Source organism: Rhinatrema bivittatum, chromosome 7, assembly GCF_901001135.1.
Source record: "Rhinatrema bivittatum chromosome 7, aRhiBiv1.1, whole genome shotgun sequence".
NCBI lineage: Eukaryota > Metazoa > Chordata > Amphibia > Gymnophiona > Rhinatrematidae > Rhinatrema > Rhinatrema bivittatum.
This window is the reverse complement of record NC_042621.1, coordinates 300406592-300427490: the sequence shown is the minus strand read 5'-3', so window position 1 is coordinate 300427490 and position 20899 is coordinate 300406592. Positions and strand designations below refer to the sequence as shown.

Sequence of the window (20899 nt, the reverse complement as noted above, 5' to 3'; positions counted from 1 at the left end):
TTGGATGTCCTCGATCAGATCTCTGTCCAGTTCATCCGTTTGGGTTGGAGATCTGTAGATCACAACAGTAAAAATGAAAGCGCCATCTTCTCTTTTTAGGACAGTCCATAATGTTTCTTTACTCCACGTCCCTCGCAATTCAGGCAATCTGGGTGGGCTTGTTATATTGACTTATTTAAACCATTTTTAAACTGCTTGCTCCATCATTCTCAGTGGGGTACAACAAACATACATAATAAAAACATGAAACCATAAACAAGATAATCATCGTGTTTGGGGATAGGGGTTCAAGCAGCCTTGTGTGTCAGGGTGGGCTTGTGTGGAGATGGGAGAAGAGAGGTGTTTTGGCTGGCTTCTTATCACGTTCTGGGGGGGTCAGGGAATTAGGATCCGACTAGGTTTGTTTTCATGTGGGATGAGACTGGAGAAGGGGTTGTGGTCCAGCTAATGTGCCAATACATTTTCCACCATCCCTCCTAGTGCCCCACCAATGTTAGAAGTCACCCTATGCCCATGGTGTATGATAATACAGATGGATGGCAAACAAAGAAGAGTCACAAAAAAAGATAAAAAACAGAGAATATGAAGGTAGATTAATACATAAGGCCAGGCCTGGATTTCTCAGTAGGCACACTAGGCCTGTGCCTAGAGCAGCAGAAATATGGGGTGGGGGCAGCAGGCTAGCTGAAGATTTGCTGCTTCCAATAAAAAATAATATAAATTATGCTAATATTATACTAATAAATATAGTGTAAAATTAGTTTGCTTTCATAATGTAATATAAAGATGGAAATGTTTGCCAATTTGCTTTGGAATTTTTAAATTATTTTGCCACAGGATCTACCCCTGAGCTGCCACAGGAGGGGATTGTGCCTTAGACTTTCTGTCCCCTGAGGTCCAATCTTGGAGGGGGGTAGGGAAGAGGGGTATGACAGGGCCTAGGGGCACCAAAATCCTAAATCTGTCACCGCATAAGGCCCAGATAATCTGTGCTGATTTATCCTACTTAAACTCTAGGTTCACTTTCATTTCTTCTCAACTAAGGTTCCCATGTGTTCTCAAATTTGGTTACTGTTTTGTAATTTAGAACCTAAAGGGGTAGATTTTCAAAGGGTTACGCGCGTAGGCTTGGCGGCGCGCACAAGTCCCGGGACGCGCGTATGTCCTGGGGCTTTCAAAAATGGGCAGTCCGGGGGCGTGGCAGTGGTTCGGGGGTGGGACCCGTGCCGGGGGATGGCAAGCTGGCGCGTGCAAGTTGGCAGGCGGCAGCGCGCGCATGTTATAAAATTGGGTGTACATTTGTGTGTGCCAGGTAGCAAGCACAAATGTACCCCCGCGCGCATAAAATTTAAAAAATCGGCCCCAAAGCCTACATTTTGACTGTCTTTTTCTTTTGTTCAGGTAATTAACATAAAATGATTACTAACAGATGTGGGTTATGTCTAGAATGCTAGACAATGCTTCATTTTCAGTTTTTATTTTATGTTTCCTGGAAATTTCAGTGTGATACTAAAAAAAACAAAACAAAAAAACAGTGGAATAAATGACAAGAGAAAAATCAGTGGAAAAGTCATTTTTCCACTGATTATTTTTTGTTATAACATTGAATTCCCAGAAAAAATAAAAACTGAAAATGAAGGTCCCCTAGTTATGTACTCATCGCTCTGTTTGAATGCATGAATAATGATCCAGGAATTAGAATGTAAAATTCTAGAAACATTTTCCTCTTCCCCATTCATGAGGATGGATACACCTGGGTATATATCACATTTATTTATATAGAACATTGACTCTCCAAATAAATTAGTTCCTCCAGTGCTCTGCAGTTTGTGAAATTTTGTTCAAGCAGTGTAGGATACCAACACGTCAAGCACTAGCATCATATCAAAATGGAGCAGCATGGCTAATGCCACTTCAGTTAAAGAAGGCAGTGGCAGTGTGACACTTCCTAATCTATTGTTGGCTGGCTTAATTTCGTTATTCCTCCCTCCTCCAAAATTATTGCGCCACACAGTTTTACGTAGTGCTTGGAATCTATTTTTCATAATGATGGTGCATTTTGGAGAGTAAGACATTCAGTACCTGTGCAAGCCACTAGGGGTCTCCATCAATCCACTGTTGAGATCTAGTCCTACAAGATGCCGAGTAATTAGTGTATGGAGTAGATAAATTCTATTCAAGAGGGTATCATTTTTTATTTAAGCCTGATGGTACTATTCATTAGCATTCCAGTGCTCAAAAATAGCACAAGGGTATGTGGTTATTGATTAAAGAACAGTTGCTTTCTTATTCAGTAAACAAAGCATCTACTGTAGGTCTCAGCCTTAGTTGTTCTTTTTCAGGATAATTGTACAGGAACTTTACAAATATGTGCCAAGTCTGCAGCATAATACTCTCCCCAGGAGTTTGATGTCATTCCTGTGATTTTATGATTGGGGGGTGGGGGGGGGTGTCTCTCACTTTAAAGAAAAGTGCCCCAAAGCATCCGAGACCAGTGATCATCTTAAAGCAACAATTCTACAGCTCAGGGAACAAGAGATCCCCCTATGTAGAGCTTCCCAAACTGTGGGTCGATTTTCAGCTGGGGTCACAAGGGCCTCAAAGAGCAGCATACTTCTTTCAGGCACCAGCAGCAGGATTAGAGGTGAAAGTCAGTGTGGAGCATCTGAGCCAACACATGCTCACAGGCCCTGCTTCAGCCTTGCCCTTGCATGAGTCTCAGCAGTAAAAGGGAGCCCTGAACAAGAAGAGACTGGGGCTGCTGCAGGGCCTGTGAGCTCACATTGGCTCACAGACCCTCTGTTGGCTTTTATTATTAATTCTTTTGCCGCTTGCAGATCACAGTCGGGTTTGGGACAATCATGAAGGAAAGGGTGCCCCTAGTGTGCCTAGGCCCGTGGAGATTGCCAAATGCTCCTGTCTCTTCACCAACCTCAGAACCTACCCAAGAGAAAAATGTTGCTCCTTTCGACAGCCTGCCCTCTCTTCTCATCAGATGTCATCCATCTTTGGCCCAGGGTCAAAAGGAAAAATGTTGTCATTGACCCTGACCAGGGGGATGTTTGGAGAAGGGACTGTTTAAAGGAAGGGATCAGATGTGGTAGGGGGATCAGAAGACTTATGAGGACGGGCTGAAGGATCTGAATATGTATACCCTGAGGAGAGGAGGTGTTTCTTTTGGAAAGGAAACTGTAGAACAAGGGGTCATGAAATGATAACTCCAGGGGGGACTACTCAGAACCAACATCAGGAAATATTTCTTAATGGAGAGGGTGGCAGATGCCTGGATTGCCCTCCCAAAAGAGATGGTGAGGACAAGAATAGTAAATGAATTTAAAAGGGCATGGGATAGACACTGCAAATCCCTAAATGCTAGATGTTGGAAAAGAAGGAAAAGGTGCATGGGGTAACTTGCACAGAGCGACAATTACTGCCCTTAATACAATTGAGGGATGAGAGGGAAGGATAAGAGGTGAAGCTGAGAGGTGAGAGAGAAGGTGTAGAGGATTGGGTGAGAGGAGGGATGACAGAGGGTTATAAAAATGGAATGGAGACGAGAGAGGCTCAGCTAGGAGGATGGGAAAGAGCTGGAGGGGATGAGAGGGGGGATGCTGCTAGGAAGGTGGGAGGAGCAGACGTTGAGAGAGGAGGTCCTCTAGAGGGGATGGAGGTTGAGAGAGGTATCAGCTTGAGTGTCGGGAGGGTGAGAGTGGAGTGAGTGTTGGCAGGGGACCGCACCCCTGCTGATTTTCTTTTGGACCCTTCTGGGGGTCATGTGAATCTTCAAGAGCTAAAATGGGTTCAGATTGGCTAAAGGTTTGGGAAGGCCTGTTCTAATGAGCAAGCAGAGGTGATGTTCTTTCCTCAGCTGCATTTTGTATGGGTTCTCATTTGAGGGCGATCCTTATAACATGACCTTACTGTGTGCTCTTTTCGAAAATCCTTCACCGTCCAGGATGATGATCTTCCACAACTGCCCTATTTGTGGGTCCAAAGATGACTGATGGGACTGATTCAGGATCGACAGACTTTTGCAATTTGTGCACATGCTTCCTGGCTGGTATAACATTCTCTGGAGTACATTGGTGCTGTTTTAGCCAAATGCACATGGCATGTCCTGATCACATGACCATACAATAACATTCTATTTACCTGACGCTCTCCTGAGATCTATCTGCCTAATCTGTCATGAATCATTTAGCATAAGAGTATTTTTCCAAACAAATGGTCATTTCATAAGTGGAATGGGGCTGTCCTCAGTGTGCAGTAACTCAGCTATTACTGTGCTTCCTGGGTAGGTGCATGGCGTGTGATGAAATACACAGGAAGGGCGGATAGTAAAATATTTTGCTGCATACACAGTTCTGCTTTACTGCTTACATAAAATGTATCTGCATTTCAGTTTTCAAACAGCATTCCATGGTGCTGCTAATGGCAAACTTAAGGGTCATTGCTTTCTTGTTAATATTTCTAGTTACTTAACCACTAATATAGGATTTACAATCTACAAGACCTACCACCAAAGCTCAATCCTCAAAAGACGAATACTGTAGCTTAGCTACAGATCTCATTGCTTTAATATATGACAAACTAAGCTGCTATTATTGATACAGATCCACACATTATGTGTTTTCAGATGAATGTATGCAAGAGTGTGCCCCTTAATAAAATGTAACAGGATTGCTAGGACCCCAGCCACGATCTTTCATGTTAGCTCTTTCTGGAACCTGGTACATGTGCACTCTGAGTCTGGCCACTGGATGGCACTACTGCATGATGATAGCTGCTCCTCAGATGCTATGGATTACAAATTGTTTCCTGAGTCTGAGCCAGTAGTGACTGAATATGTTTGGGTTTTGTTTTTTTACCGGATCTCATGGCTCAGTGGCAGTGCTGCACCATGGGGTGAACTGGGCTGCATTACCAGGCCAGGACTCCGCTTTCTGGATCATTTAGGGCTCAGGATGTGCAAAGGCAGGGCCCCCCAAAAAAAAAAAAGAAACTGGAGAGGAGGAATAGTGGTTAGCATGGCCGGTGCTAGCTTGTTTGCAGCCCTGTGTGAACAATTACTGTGCACCCCCCGATTCATTCAGTCTCTGTCCCAGGCCCATCAAATAAAGATCAGCTCCCTCCAGCAATCTATATTTAAAAAACCTGAGACACCCTGCCCCCTTGGTCAAAGGAAGGTTATTATATACCCTAGGGAAACGTTATAGGCTTGCACACACACCACCCTCCCCCCCCCCCCCCCCCCCCCCCCCCCGTACACACACTCCCACACCCTCTACAGCCACACAAAATGTAATTGTGCACTTATAACAAATTGTACATGAAAAAATAATTCAAAAGTACAGTTTTTTAAAGCAAAATATTACTTAATATATATATTTTATATTTACATGTACTGCAGTGGTATCAACAAGAAAACTCTGCAAAAAAGACACTTGAAACTCCTATGGAATTTGTAATGGCACCTCAGAAAGCCATGAATAAACGTAATTACCATTACAATATAATAAACCTTCCATACCAAACTAATCCTAACTGCCAGCACTCAAACAGTAACAACCTTATTTTTGAAAGGCAACACAACAAATATTACATCAGGCCGTAGAACACCAATACACCTCCTATTAAGAAAACAGATCAAGCCAGGCTGCTATAGATCTCTACACAGAAATTACATGCCAGCAGAATTCCTCACCTCGATCACATATGCAGAATACAGAATAAAGAGACCAGAAAGCATAAATAGAAATATGCCAAGAAAAACTGAACTGGAACCCACAACAAGCCTGCCTCTGTATGCAGAGCAACAATGGAAAAAGAGCAACATTACCATTCTTCATAAAACATTAAGGGGCGGATTTTAAAAGGGTTACGCGTGTAAGTTACGTGTATAACCCTTAAACCCCCCTCCCTATGTGCGCTGAGCCTATTTTGCATAGGCTCGGCGGCGTGTGCAAGCCCCAGGACGCGTGTATGTCCTGGGGCTCGCAAAGAGGGGCGTGGCGGGGCGTGGCCTGAGCCTCCAGGCACAGCGGCCGTTTGCCGCTGTGCCCAGGATCGCGGGCCGGCCGTTGGTCGGCGCGTGTAAGTTACGCCTGCCGGGAGGCAGGTGTAACTTCTTCAACAAAGGTAAGGGGGGGTTCTAGATAGGGCTGGGGGGCGGGTTAGGTAAGGGAAGGGAGGGGAAGGTGCAGGGGGGCGGAGGGAACGGAGGCAGGCTGCGGGGCTTGGCGCACGCAAGTTGCACAATTGTGCACCCCCTTGCGCGAGCCGACCCTGGATTTTATAACATGCGCGCGGCTGCCGGCATGTGCCGATAGAGGTTTTGGAGCTGAAGCTGTGCGTGCCCACAGGAAACGTTGTGTGCGGGCACAAATACCTCAAATTACAGGGAACACTGCAGCAGCATGGTAATTCTGGCGGGTTGAACTCTGCTGGTGGCCCATGGCCTCTCTTCCTCTTCAGCTCCCCTAGTGGCCCTGCATCCTGTCCTGTTGCTGCCACCCTTCTGGGGGTGCCACCGCGTGCAAATGAATGGTATGCAAACCTGGTAATGCCGGGCCTGTTGGTTAGAGCAACAGGCTGCAAAGGAAGGAAAACCAGAATTCCAATCCTGCTGCTTCTCCATGTGACCTTTGGCCAGTCACTTCCCCCCACATGACTATCCATTCTGCACCTGACACTGCAAGACTAAAGGAAAGAAGAATGTATAAACAGGCTCGGCACACTTAAGCCTGAGCAGCCCCGGGCCGCTATGCTCCACCCAGCACTCGTACCTTAACTGCAGGGCTTGCTCATAATTTTAGTTTTAAATGGGCTATTGATCCTGTGGAGTAAGTTTGGTCTTAAAGAATATCTGACCAGCACTGGCAATAATGAGCTTCTTCTGAAACCTTTCAGGTGAATTTTGAAGGAGTTACTCATTTAAATGTAACATACTATCTAAGCACTTTTCAAAAGCCATTTATCTGTGTTAAGTGCACTTAACATGGGTAAAACAACAATTCAATATCATATATTGTAACTATTTTAAAAAAACTCACACAGGTACAAAAGAAAATAAGAACATAAGCCTTGCCATACTGGGTCAGACCAAACATCCATCAAGCCCAGCATCCTGTTTCCAACAGTGGCCAAGCCCGGTCACAAGTACCTGGCAGGACCCCAAGGTGTAGAGAGATTCCAAGCTGCTTATCCCAGGGGTAAGAAGTGGATTTCCCCAACTCCACCTTAATAACCATTTATGGACTTTTCCTCCAGAAACCTGTCCAAACCATTTTTAAATTCAGCTTCACTAGCAGTTTCCACCGATCCTCTGGCAATGAATTCCAGAGTTTAATTATGCATTGAACAAAACTGTGAATGTTGTTTCTAATTTTAAGAACATAAGAAATTGCCATGCTGGGACAGACCAAGGGTCCATCAAGCCCAGCATCCTGTTTCCAACAGAGGCCAAAAACCAGGCCACAAGAACCTGGCAATTACCCAAACACTAAGAAGAACCCATGCTACTGATGCAATTAATAGCAGTGGCTATTCCCTAAGTATAATTGATTAATAGCCATTAATGGACTTCTCCTCCAAGAACTTATCCAAACCTTTTTTGAACCTAGCTACACTAACTGCACTAACTACCTTCTCTGGCAACAAATTCCAGAGCTTTATTGTGCGTTGAGTGAAAAAGAATTTTCTCCGATTAGTCTTAAATGTGTTACTTGCTAACTTCATGGAATGCCCCCTAGTCCTTCTATTATTCGAAAGTGTAAATAACTGAGTCACATCTACTCGTTCAAGACCTCTCATGATTTTAAAGACCTCTATCATATCCCCCCTCAGCCGTCTCTTCTCCAAGCTGAACAGCACTAACCTCTTCAGCCTTTCCTCATAGGGGAGTTGTTCCATCCCCTTTATCATTTTGGTTGCCCTTCTCTATACCTTCACCATGGCAACTATATCTTTTTTGAGATGCGGCGACCAGAATTGTACACCGTATTCAAGGTGCGGTCTCACCATGGAGCGATACAGAGGCATTATGACATTTTCCGTTCTATTAACCATTCCCTTCCTAATAATTCCTAACATTCTATTTGCTTTTTTGACTGCTGCAGCACACTGAGCCGACGATTTTAAAGTATTATCCACTATGATGCCTAGATCTTTTTCCTGGGTGGTAGCTCCTAATATGGAACCTAACATCGTGTAACTACAGCAAGGGTTATTTTTCCCTATGTGCAACACCTTGCACTTGTCCACATTAAATTTCATCTGCCATTTGGATGCCCAATCTTCCAGTCTTGCAAGGTCCTCCTGTAATGTATCACAGTCTGCCTGTGATTTAACTACTCTGAATAATTTTGTATCATCCGCAAATTTGATAACCTCACTCGTCGTATTCTTTTCCAGATCATTTATATATATATATATTGAAAAGCACCGGTCCCAATACAGATCCCTGAGGTACTCCACTGTTTACCCTTTTCCACTGAGAATATTGACCATTTAATCCTACTCTCTGTTTCCTGTCTTTTAACCAGTTTGTAATCCACGAAAGGACATCGCCTCCTATCCCATGACTTTTTAGTTTTCGTAGAAGCCTCTCATGAGGGACTTTGTCAAACACCTTCTGAAAATCCAAATACACTACATCTACCGGTTCACCTTTATCCACATGTTTATTAACCCCTTCAAAAAAATGAAGCAGATTTGTTAGACAAGACTTCCCTTGGGTAAATCCATGTTGACTGTGTCCCATTAAATCATGTCTTTCTATATGCTCTACAATTTTGATCTTGAGAATAGTTTCCACTATTTTTCCCGGCACTGAAGTCAGGCTCACTGGTCTATAATTACCTGGATCGCCCCTGGAGCCTTTTTTAAATATTGGGGTTACATTGGCCACCCTCCAGTCTTCAGGTACAATGGATGATTTTAATGATAGGTTACAAATTTTAACTAATAGATCAGAAATTTCATTTTTGAGTTCCTTCAGAACCCTTGGATGCATACCATCTGGTCCAGATGATTTGCTACTCTTTAGTTTGTCAATCTGGCCTACTACATCTTCCAGGTTCACAGTGATTTCGTTCAGTTCGTCTGAGTCATCACCCCTGAAAACCATCTCTGGAACTGGTATCTCCCCAACATCCTCATTAGTAAACACGGAGGCAAAGAATTCATTTAGTCTTTCTGCAATGGCCTTATCTTCCCTAAGAACCCCTTTAACCCCTCTGTCATCTAATGGTCCAACCGACTCCCTCACAGGTTTCTTGCTTTGGATATATTTAAAAAAGTTTTTATTATGAGTTTTTGCCTCTATGGCCAACTTCATTTCAAATTCTCTCTTCACCTGTCTTATCAATGTTTTACACTTACCTTGACAATGCTTATGTTTTATCCTATTTTCTTCAGATGGATCCTTCTTCCAATTTTTGAAGGATGTTTTTTTGGCTAAAATAGCCTCTTTCACTTCACCTTTTAACCATGAGGGTAATCGTTTTGCCTTCCTTCCACCTTTCTTAATGCGCGGAATACATATGGACTGCGCCTCTAGGATAGTATTTTTAAACAATGTCCAAGCCTGTTGAACGCTTTTAACCTTTGCAGCTGCACCTTTCAGTTTTTTTCTATTTTCCTCATCTTATCAAAGTTTCCCTTTTTAAAATTTAGTGTTAGAGCTGCAGATTTACTTATTGTCCCCCTTCCAGTTATTAGTTTAAATTTGATCATGTTATGATCACTGTTGCCAAGTGGCCCCACCACCGTTACTTCTTTCACCAAATCTTGCGTTCCACTAAGAATTAAATCTAAAATAGCTCCCTCTCTTGTAGGTTCCTGAACCAATTGCTCCATGAAGCAGTCATTTATTACATCCAGGAACTTTATGTCTCTAGCAAGTCCTGATGTTACATTTACCCAGTCAATATTGGGGTAATTGAAATCTCCCATTATTATTGCACTGCCAAATTGGTTTGCTTCCCTGATTTCTCTTAGCATTTCATCATCTGTCTGACCATTTTGTCCAGGTGGACGGTAGTATACTCCAATCACTATACTCTTACCCAACACACATGGGATTTCTACCCATATAGATTCTACTGAGCATTTACTCTCTTGTATGATCTTTATCCTGTTGGACTCTATACCCTCCCGGACATAAAGTGCCACACCCCCACCAAGTTGATCCTCCATATCATTGCGATATAATTTGTACCCTGATATAGCACTGTCCCATTGGTTATCCTCCTTCCACCAAGTCTCTGTGATGCCAATTATGTCAATCTCATCATTTGCTCTAACTCTAACTCTCCCATCTTACTTCTTAGACTTCTGGCATTGGCTTACAGACATTTCAAAGTGTGTTTTTTGTTTGTATTAACCTGCTTTTCAGTTGTTAGGGATAATTCGGAAATCATTAGCTTTGGTGATTTTTTACATATAGGCATATGAACTATGTTTGCTTTTGATGGAACCTCTCTGTTGGGATGCCCTAACTCTCCTGTTTCATTAGTATCCTTCAAGGATACATTTCTCTGAACCATGCACTGCTGAGTGACTGTCGGCTTTCCCCCTTGTTCTAGTTTTAAAGCTGCTCTATCTCCTTTTTGAAAGTTAGTGCCAGCAGCTTGGTTCCACTCTGGTTAAGGTGGAGCCCGTCCTTTCGGAAAAGTCTCCCCTTTCCCCAAAAGTTTCCCCAGTTCCTTACAAAGCTGAATCCCTCTTCCCTGCACCATCGTCTCATCCACGCATTGAAACTCTGGAGCTCTGCCTGCCTTTGGGGACCTGCACGTGGAACAGGAAGCATTTCAGAGAATGCCACCCTGGAGGTTCTGGATTTCAGCTTCCTACCTAAAATCCTAAATTTGGAGAAATAATTCTTGAGGTGATTGACTAATATTTTTTTTTTTGTGATAAGTCTCTCTTGAAATTTTATTTTTTTTTGTTTATCTTAGCCCACAGAGTTTAGACATTGCCTGACTTGAAACCTCATGCAAATTTCTTTCTGGCCAAATGTATCCTTTAATTGTTCAAATAAAAGAATTCTCAGGTCATTGGACTCCGGCCTGTGCCTTGCGTTCAACATGCCTCTTGCACAGCAGTTTTGAAATACCAGAGCCTTGCTCAGATTCTCCCATTCATTTCATAAAAGCTCTCTATCGTCTCTGCAGATCTGGTGCAGACACCACTTGAATTTTTTGGATATTTCTAAGAGAACTCTGCGGGCCATTTTCTGTAGAGATTTTTTTGTTCTGCTCTCAGAAGAAAATGAGCAGGAACTGCACATGAGAACAGAGCAGCACTAAGACTTTTATGAGTTCCCGTATGGAATACAAGGTTATTTGCTTCTAATATTGTTTTCAAATAAAAACAAAACAGAGGAATGCAGCCACAATATTAGAACAGCTGGTAGAGACTAATGTAATAATACCACTGGAGCAGAGAAAACCACGAACTTCTTATTACTACTCTGACTTTCCACAAAGTGTTTTCTCCTATTTATTTTGTAAGTAATTGCTTTTATTGAAGCAATTCCAGACCTACAATCCCCACACTAAAATCCTCTTCTTTTCTGAGACAGCAAGAATGTGAATGGTATCAGACTAGTGAGAGTAATAATTGGAGAATTATTAGATTTTAATTATAGCAATGATTTATGGAACCAGTAAATGTTAATCAGTTGTTTACTCTTTTGAAAAGTACAAAGACCAGGGGACACACAATGAATTACTAGGTAATACATTTAAAAGTAATAAAGGAAAATAATTTTTTACTCAATGTATAATTAAGCTCTTGAATTCATTGTTAGAGGATATGGTGAAAGCTATCAGTATAGCTGCGTTTAAAAAAGGTTTGGACAAGTTCCTGGAGGATAAGTCCATAAACTATTATTGAGGTAGAGTTGCAGAAATCCACTTTTTATCTCTGGAATAAGCAGCTTGGAATCTCTCTACGCCTTGGGATCCCGTCAGGTGCTTGTGACTTGGATTGGCCACCGTTCGAAACAGGATACAGGGCTGGTCTGACCCAGTATGGCAAGACTTATGGGGTAGATTTTAAAAGATACGCGTGCGGCGTACATTTGTGCGTGCTACCCGGCGCGCACAAATGTATGCCTGATTTTATAACATGCGCGCGCAGCCGTGTCCATGTTATAAAATCAGGGGTCAGCGCGCACAAGGGGGTGCACACTAGTGCACTTTGCGCGCGCCGAGCTCTCAAGACCAACTGGCTTTCCCCATTCCCCGCCACCTTCCCCTCCCTGTCCCGCCCCCCAGCCTGAAAAAAAAAAGCCCCGTACCTTTATCTCACAAGTTACGCCTGCCAGAGACAGGCGTAACTTGCGCATGATCTCCTGGCACAGCGTCCATGCGGAGGCCTCTGGCCTCGGACCGCCCCACCCAAGCCCCGCCCCTTTTTGCAAGCCCCGGGACTTACACGCCAGGCCTTTTGAAAATAGGTCCGGCATGCGTAATCCCCCTATGCGCATAAATCCACCTGGATTTAGGCGCCTAGGGCTTTTAAAATCTGCCCCTATGTTTTTATGTTCTTGTGGTCCTTCTACTGGACCTAGTGGTTAGCTTTTCCTGTTGTCAGGTGGAAGACCCAGTTTTGACTCTTGGTTTATGTTCCAGTTCCTTGACTGGGATTGCTGTTGATGTGCTACTTAGAAATAGGCAGGGTGGGGAATCAGAAATTCTTTGAAGTCAGTCTTGCTGCTGGCTAAGATTTATGGCAATTTTATATCATTGGAGCAGATCCAAGGATTTGCTCTACGCAACTTCTTAGAATTGGGAAGACTTTTTCTTTACATGAAAACACAGTTGTACAATAGGGTTTCTGTTCTGTCTTTCTCTGGGTTACCACAAATAACTATCCAAGTGTAGGAAGGTGAGAAAGGTTAAAGGCTCATATCTCCTTTAAGCAAAGATATATAAAAGAGAAAAAAAAAGATTTCTTTCTTAAAATGGACCCTGCTTTGAGGTGGGAGGAATGGACTCTCAGGATTCTCAACTAAGTCTGCTTTTCAGGATATCTACAATTACTATTCCTGAGTTAGATTTGCAGGACCAGGTTTATTTGCATATTTTGGTTATTCTGATAAAGAAACCTGACTTGTATGTCAAGAACTGAGTTTGAGAAACAACAGAGATGATTTCTTAAAGCCCCTTCCAACTCAATAATATCATGGCATGGTAGAGGGATTTATTTATTTATTTGTTTGTTTATTTAGCTTTTTTATATACTGACGTTCCTGTATAGAATACACATCACATCGGTTTACATAGAAACTGGACAGTCACCTGGAAGCGATACAAGGAACATGTGATACAAAAAATTAATAACGCTCAATTAATTACAGAGAAAAAGAGAAACTGATGAAAGCCAGGAGAGAATGCTCACAACCTTGAGAGCAGGTTAAGGGATAAACAATGGAGTACATTTGAGATCAACTAAATTTCAGGTTAATTAAAAGGTCTAAGATACAATATGGGGATATAAGCAATAATGCTGATAGAGAAGGATTTCTAGGAAAGGAGCTTATTTTGTGGTTTGGAGCCATACAATTGTTAATTCTAATTCCAGGTTTGTTACATGGAAATTAAACTGCGGTATTGTAGAGTGTTTCTGGAAATGAGTGTTTGCATGCATTGTCTTTGTTTATTGTTAAAAAAAAATAACTGTACAATTCATGTATTCCAACGTAATATAAGAAAGAGGTTATGTGAAGAAATACAAGAGTTCAGACAAGTCTGGTGAATCAGTGGCAGTGCTGGGCAGTACCTTGCAAAAGACCTGGGTTCAATCCCTGACCCAGCTACTAGATGCATTGAGTTAATCCAGGCAGCAGAAAGTAAGGGAAGAGAAAACATTCAAGGAAAGGGGGAAAAAAAAGTGAAGCAAATCATTCTGCATATTATCAGCACAGAAGAAGAGGTCATAAGAGAGCTATGATGCCTGGTGCATAGGGAGAGGCATGGTCAGTAGGAAAAAAGGTGGTGGTATTGCCCCTTTATAAGTTTCTGGTGAAACCTCATTTGGAATACTGTGTATGGGTCTGCAGGCCATACCATCAAAAGGATATAAACCCAAAAGAGTCGGTCTAGAGGATGGCTACTAACATGTATTTAAAATTATTTATTTACTGAACATTACATGTTCACTGCTTTTCATTATAAAGCATATGAGGACAGAGCAGACTTAAAAATCTAAACGTGTATACCCTTAGATGAAAGACAGAATAGCAGAGATATGTTGCAGATGTTTAAATACCTCCATGGTATCGATGCACAGGAGGTAGGCTTCTTTCAACAGAAAGGAGGCTCTGAAATGAGGGGTCATGGGATGAGGGTGAAAGGGAGGGGTAGGCTCAGAAGTAAGCTAGGGAAGCATTTCTTTATAGAAAGGGTGGTGGATGCATGCAATTGCTTCCCAGTGAAGGTGGTGGAGACAAGGATTTCAATCTGAATTAAAAAAAAAATTGGAACAAGCACATGGGTTTCTCTGAGGGAGTAGTAGGGATTGTAGACAATCTGTCTGAAACACGGTCCCGTGTTGGGTGTGGGTAATACACCATTGAGGAATTTCGACAATTGGGCTTGAACTGACAACTTATATATTTATTTATTTAACATTTTTATATACCGAGGTTCTGGTAACAATGTTACTAATCACTTCGGTTTACATATAACATTAGGATGACTAAACATATGAGTCTTAAATAGAACAGGCGAGTGAACTTGGACAAAATTGAATTAAAAAGTTTCTTGCAAGGATTTATATATATATAGCTTATATAGCTTAAGACAAGATAAGTACCATACTTGACTTTTAAAAAAATCAAAAATTTTATTTCAAGTTGGTGAAGGACTTTCACTCATAGCATATTACAAAAAAATATAGAAAAAAGTTTTTCAACTATTGACCGATGATTAAATATAAGGCAGAGTACTAAAGTATCTCACTACATGATGATGGCTATTATGATAGCCATTATCTAATTCTTGCGTCTTATATTCAGTTTTGATTTTGGATTACGTTGGTATGTATTCTTCGAGAGTTCCAGAAGGAGCCATGTTCTGTGGTTGACTGCAATGACTGGGTTTGATAAATTGGGAAGGAATATCAAATAAAAGCAAAATTCACAGGAAGTTGTGAATGAAGACATGGCACCAGTTCCTACCAAGGCTCTGATTGAACTGGAAGCCCAAAGGAACAGGCTAAAAATGCTGGCCCCTGCATCCTGCCAAAAAAGTGTTAAGACCAATCAGAAAGATAGAAAAGAGGAGACCTTGGACAGAACCTTGGGGGATTCTGCCTACAAGAAGAGAAATATCAGGAATCATTAGCAAGAATGAATGACTAGAAAAGACGCTTCCTGATATGCCCTGGCATCTAGCAGAAGTGAGTGATAAATACATGAAAAGTAGATGACAGATCTAGCACAATTAGAATGGCATAGGAACCAAATAGATGAGAAGTAAGTAGATGGTTAAGTAGGTGAACAAGGAGAGCCTCAGTAGAATGAAAGGGACAATATGCAGATTAAAGTGGAGCAAGAGAAAAAGTAAAAAACTTGGCAGTGGAAGGGAAAAATAAGGTGACAGTAAAAATTGATGGGATAAAGAGAAAAAAGCTTAGAAGCTTTAAAAATGAGAGGGAAGAAGTTGGAGAAGAAAGAATAGTGTCAGTGCTGACTAGCAGGACAGGTGTAAGGGCAAAAAACTGAACAAACCCTGGAGATTTTTCCAAACTGTGGAAAAGTGTAAAAATGAAAGTAGATAGAATAGGAAGTAATAAAAATGAGAAAAAGGGAGCAGCGGTTATTATAGTGGTATTCACTTCCAGTTCTCAAGAGCCACAAATGGGTCGAGTTTTCAGGATATCCCTAATGAATGTGCATGAGATAGATTTGCAAACATTCGGCCTCAATTGTATATAAATCTATCTCAAGCATATTTACTAGTTTGTGGCCATTAAGTACTGGAAATAAATGGCAAAAGGTTATTAGAAGATGAGACGCTCGGGGCTGCTCTAATAGTGGAACCTAACTAAATGCAGAGGAATAGTTAATAGAGAGGGAATGAAACAGGAGAGAACAGATGGTGTACAAGATATGTGCCAGCAGGCTTTAGTATGGAGAAGTTCTTTATACTGGGCATGGAATAAGGCTGTCAACTATAGCTGCAGAGGAGAAACCCTGGTTTTGAAAGAGATAGCAAGACAAGGTGTTTCAAAAGTGACAGAGAGAGCAGAATTAAAAGTAGATGCAACCGTCAATGGATTCGTAGATAGAAGAGCAGATTGGAGTGGTGGGACTACAAATGAGAAAACTGACAGGGCAAAGTCTTGGATAACATGATAAGGGTGAAATTCAGAATGGGTGACAGAAATTATTGAATGATCAGAGACAAAAAACACACAGTATGATCAGAAATAGATAGAGGGGAAATAGAAGAACAGGAAGCAAAGCAGTTACGAAAAAAGACAAAAGCAAGCTGCTGACCAGCTAGGTGAGATTCCAGAGTGGAGAGAAAAGAGAAGAAAAAGAGGAACAACTAGAAAGAAGATATGATAAAAAGAAATATTATTTCAATGAATATTAAAATCATCAAGTAAGAAGGTGAGTGAAGAAAAATGGGGAGATAAGAAAGTAGTCAAAATCACTCAAGAAAAGGATAGAAATTCCAAAAGGATGGCAGATTACAATCACTGAAAGATGAAATGAGAGAGATGATGTCAAAAAGAAGGAAAGGAAGGGAGAAAGGGTAAGGACCAAGCAGAGGAAGACAGGAGACCAACATCACTACCACAACCTGAAGCAGGAGGGTTTGTGTGGTGATACTGAGAGAAGCAAGGGTTGAAGTTGTCCATGAAAGAAAGCTAGGCCTCAGAGATAGCCAGCAATGAGAAATTAGAAAAAAGAAAAAGATGGAGAGCAGCAGTTGACCTGGGACACAAGGAGTGAGCATTCCAGGGAGCAGTATGGGAAGAAATAGCAGAAGGAACTTTTGAAGAAGACGAGATAGAAACCAAATTAGAGAAGTTATGACCTGATTGATGATGGTGTGATAGAGGATAGCTAGGGAATTATGAAACTCAGATAGAAGGAGTGTTGGATGGTTGAGGATATATTATGAGGAAGGAAGAGAAGGAAGCAGAAATAAAATGTCAGAGATAATGAAACATGAACATGCTTGAGCACCGGAGCAGCTAGGAAGAGAACAGGAGACATGGGTGGTCCAGCAGAGGAGGACAATCCATCAACATGCTTGGATCTAGCGGTAGGAAATAGAAGGCAAAGAGAGGTAGAAGAGAGGACAAGCCTAGTGATTCTCCCTCCCAGCAGCTGTCACTATCAGTGTGGGCCACTTCTATCCAGGCCAAATAGGTGGCATCAGCAGGCATTATTTCTTGGTATTGGTCTATAGGAGGTGTAGTCTGGGGAACAGGATGAACCATCAATACAAGGCACCCAGAACCAGAGGTAGAAGGCAGAGAGAGAATGGGACTCATGAGAGTCCCTTCCTGCCACTGCCACAGCTACCCAGAAGAGAAGCCTAGAAATGATGGCTTTCATGTTTCTCCAGCAAAGAGCTAGCATAAAATAAATCCTGGAAGCACTTTATAAGCACTTTTTTAGTTTTTCATTTTATCTCATTTTTTTCATACAAAGTATACTTCTCAAAAGGACAATGAATATTATTTGTCTCTGAAAGCATGGGTGACTCAGTTCCCAGGACTTCCTCCATACCAAGATCCCAGCAAGTTATGCCATTGCCTCCTTATGGTGGTGTTTTGAAATAATGTGAGATTATTACGCAAATTAGATACTGGGAGTCCAAGAAATGTGGAATTTCCTTATTGATTAATTTGATCAATTTGATTTCTTCTGCTTTTATTTAGGCTTTAATTCGTTCCATATGTATCCCATATAGTAAGGAGCTACAAGATTCTGCTCTGCCATCAGCACTGAATCCTACTAAAAGAACTATATATGCACGGACTGCAGAAATTATCCTTGCCCACAGAAGTTATTACATACTATATGGACTGAAATACTTACAATTTATACGTGATCTTTGCTTTTCTCTTGGTTCTGTGGGAGTAACTTTATGCAGAATCTAGGTTCTTTTATTCTCTGCCACTCCTTAGGTGTTCAAGTCTAGTCTTGGAATTTCTAATACTTATATGTATTTCTAGGCTGAATCAGCTAAATGAATACTGAGAAGGCGGAATGAATGAATGCATGCATTATGTAGTTAGTTCTGTGAAATATGTTTTAATGTAATGTCTGAGTATTCATGTTTGTGGTTTGGACCATTGCATGATGTTTTGAAATAATGTGAGATTATTACGCAAATTAGATACTGGGAGTCCATGAAATTCTACATGTGTTATGCTCGGCGGTCCACAGGCTACCTCCATGGACCACTGCTCTTATCTGTGCCCGCCGGACACACCGCTAACAGACCCCAGTGTGGCACATCCTCCCTAGGCATGCGCACATGCGTCTCCTCTCTCTATTTAAAGGGACCATGGTGCCCCCCCCCCCCCCCCCACGGCCCCTCTTGATGACATCAACATTGGAACCTTATTTTAAGGCTATGCTTCTGCCACAATACGCTTTAGCAACAGGTCTTACTACCAGATGTAGAGCGTGTTGCCACAGTGTCTTCAGCCCAGCTTGGTCTTCAGGGTCTTGTCCTCACGTTCAGCATTGTCTTCAGTGTTCCTTGCCTTCTGTGCTTCTCCTTTCCTGACTTCACTGCCTATTCGTCCCTTCTTCCCTTTTGACAGATACCTGGATTGACCTCAGCTTGGATCATGTTTGACAACTGCCTGCCACCAACCACTGCCTGCTTCTCGTCACGCTTGACCACTGCCTGCCACCAATCACTGCCTGCCTCTTGACACACCTGATTGCCGCCTGCCTATGACCCTGGTTTCCAAGGACCTCCTCTCCTGGCCACAGTAGACACCCTACCTCAGACCTGCAGGCCCGGGAACCTGAAGGCGAAGCTCCAGTTGGGTCTCTGCTTTGTCTGGGCACCTCCCTTCAGGTTACACCAATCCTGCCTTAGCCCAAGGGTTCATATATGCAATATGGTGTCTCCAATTGATCTGCATCCCACAACCACCAGTGCCTCACTATTTTCACAGCTATCTTCCACGATGCTTAGCAGGTAGGTATGTTATTGTGGATTGCTGTTGTACAGAAAGATACATTGTGGTTAGATGTTGAATGAGAAGTTTGCATGTGAAATGGATACATTTTTTTTTCAGATGATTATTTATTCAGCCTTCAGGATTTGGTAAGCCCCTTGATTTTGCACTGCAATTTAGGAAGATGGAAATTTGCTGATGTGATGCTGCCCTGGCAGAAAGATATCAGGAAAGACTCTGATGGCTGTAACATCATTATTTTCAGGCTGGATTATAGTTTCTAATGTTCCAGGAAGGTAAAACTAAAGAGACTTTAACCTGGTATGCAGAAACACATTACCTGACCTTTAGAAAGTTAATGGCAAATGAAGATGTCTTTGAAAAGCAGCTTTTTCCATAAGAAAGTGCCACCAGTGGGCTTTTGAGGTGTTGTTGCCTTTCCCTCTCATGGCATGCAATAGAGTAAAAAGATACATTTAGATTTGAAGATATAGCCATGAGAGGAAAACTGGCAAAGGTGCATTTATTTCATCAAGCCTTTAGCATCTAATCATTCCTCAGAAGTGCGAGTTAAGATAAGCTGTTATGAAATGGAAGCCTGAAGGTTTGATGATTCAGTCAGTGAAGGGGGGTATTACCTTTGGGTTTAAGTTGTTATATGTTTGTTAGACTTTTTATGTTTTTTAAAGCTTTTATACTTTCTCTAAGTTTTGTGACTTTTTTTTTGTTTTAAATAATATTTCTGATTGTTTTTTATTCTATGGATGTTTGCTTTGTAAACCACTTTGAAATTTTGATAAGCAGTCTAGAAATTTTTAAGTAAGTAAATAAAAGTGACAGAATTGAATGTGAGCTGTGTGGATATGCCAAGGGACTGTCCAAAGATATTCCATCGTAGGAAGACGTAAATAGTAACAGACTAGCATAGTAATGAGGGTAGATAAAGACGGTGCAGGTTACCCCCATGTTTCTGTTAAGATTAGTAACTGCCACTCCGTGCAGGTTACCCCCATGTATTTTGTTAAGGGTAGTAACTGCCACTCCATTCATGTTACCCCCATGTTTTTGTTAAGAATAGTAACTGCTGTTCCATGCAGGTTACCCCCATGTTTTAGTTAAGGGTAGTAATTGCCACTCCATGCGGGTTACCCCGTGTTTCTGTCAAGGGGCGTAACTGTCGCTCTAATCAGGTTACCCCCGTGTTTCTGTTAAGGGTACTAACTGCCGTTCCATGCAGGTTACCCCTATGTTTCTGTTAAGGGTACTAACTGCTGTTCCATGCAGGTTGCCCACATGTTTCGGTTAAGGGTAATAACTGCCGCTCCATGCATGTTACCCCCATGTTTCTGTTAAGGGGAGTAACTGTCGCTCTAATCAGGTTACCCCCATGTTTCTGTTAAGGGTAGTAATTGCCACTCCATGCGGGTTACCCCCATGTTTCTGTCAAGGGGAGTAACTATTATTTTATTATTATTATTATTATCATTATTATTACTATTATTACATAATTTATAATTGTATTATTTGTTTAATGTTAATTGTTCCATGTACACCATGCCCATGGTATTTCCAATTCTGGTTATCTGTAAACCGAAGCGATATGTACTTGTACATGATCTTTGGTATATAAAAGCTTTTAAATAAATAAATAAATAACTACCGTTCTATGCAGGTTACCCCCATGTTTCTGTTAAGGGTAGTAACTGCCGCTCCGTGCAGGTTACCCCCG

At 41.8% G+C, this 20899-nt stretch overlaps 1 long non-coding RNA gene across 2 annotated transcripts in view; it reads left to right on the top strand.

The window, feature by feature from the left end:
• Window positions 1-20191, top strand: part of LOC115096014 — a 122931-nt gene extending 102740 nt beyond the window's left edge. For both annotated transcript variants that reach the window (XR_003857937.1, XR_003857938.1), the window contains exons 2-3: window positions 18805-19190; window positions 19291-20191. This is a non-coding gene — a long non-coding RNA (uncharacterized LOC115096014). The remainder of the gene's footprint in view (window positions 1-18804; window positions 19191-19290) is intronic.
• Window positions 20192-20899: the final 708 nt, after the last annotated feature.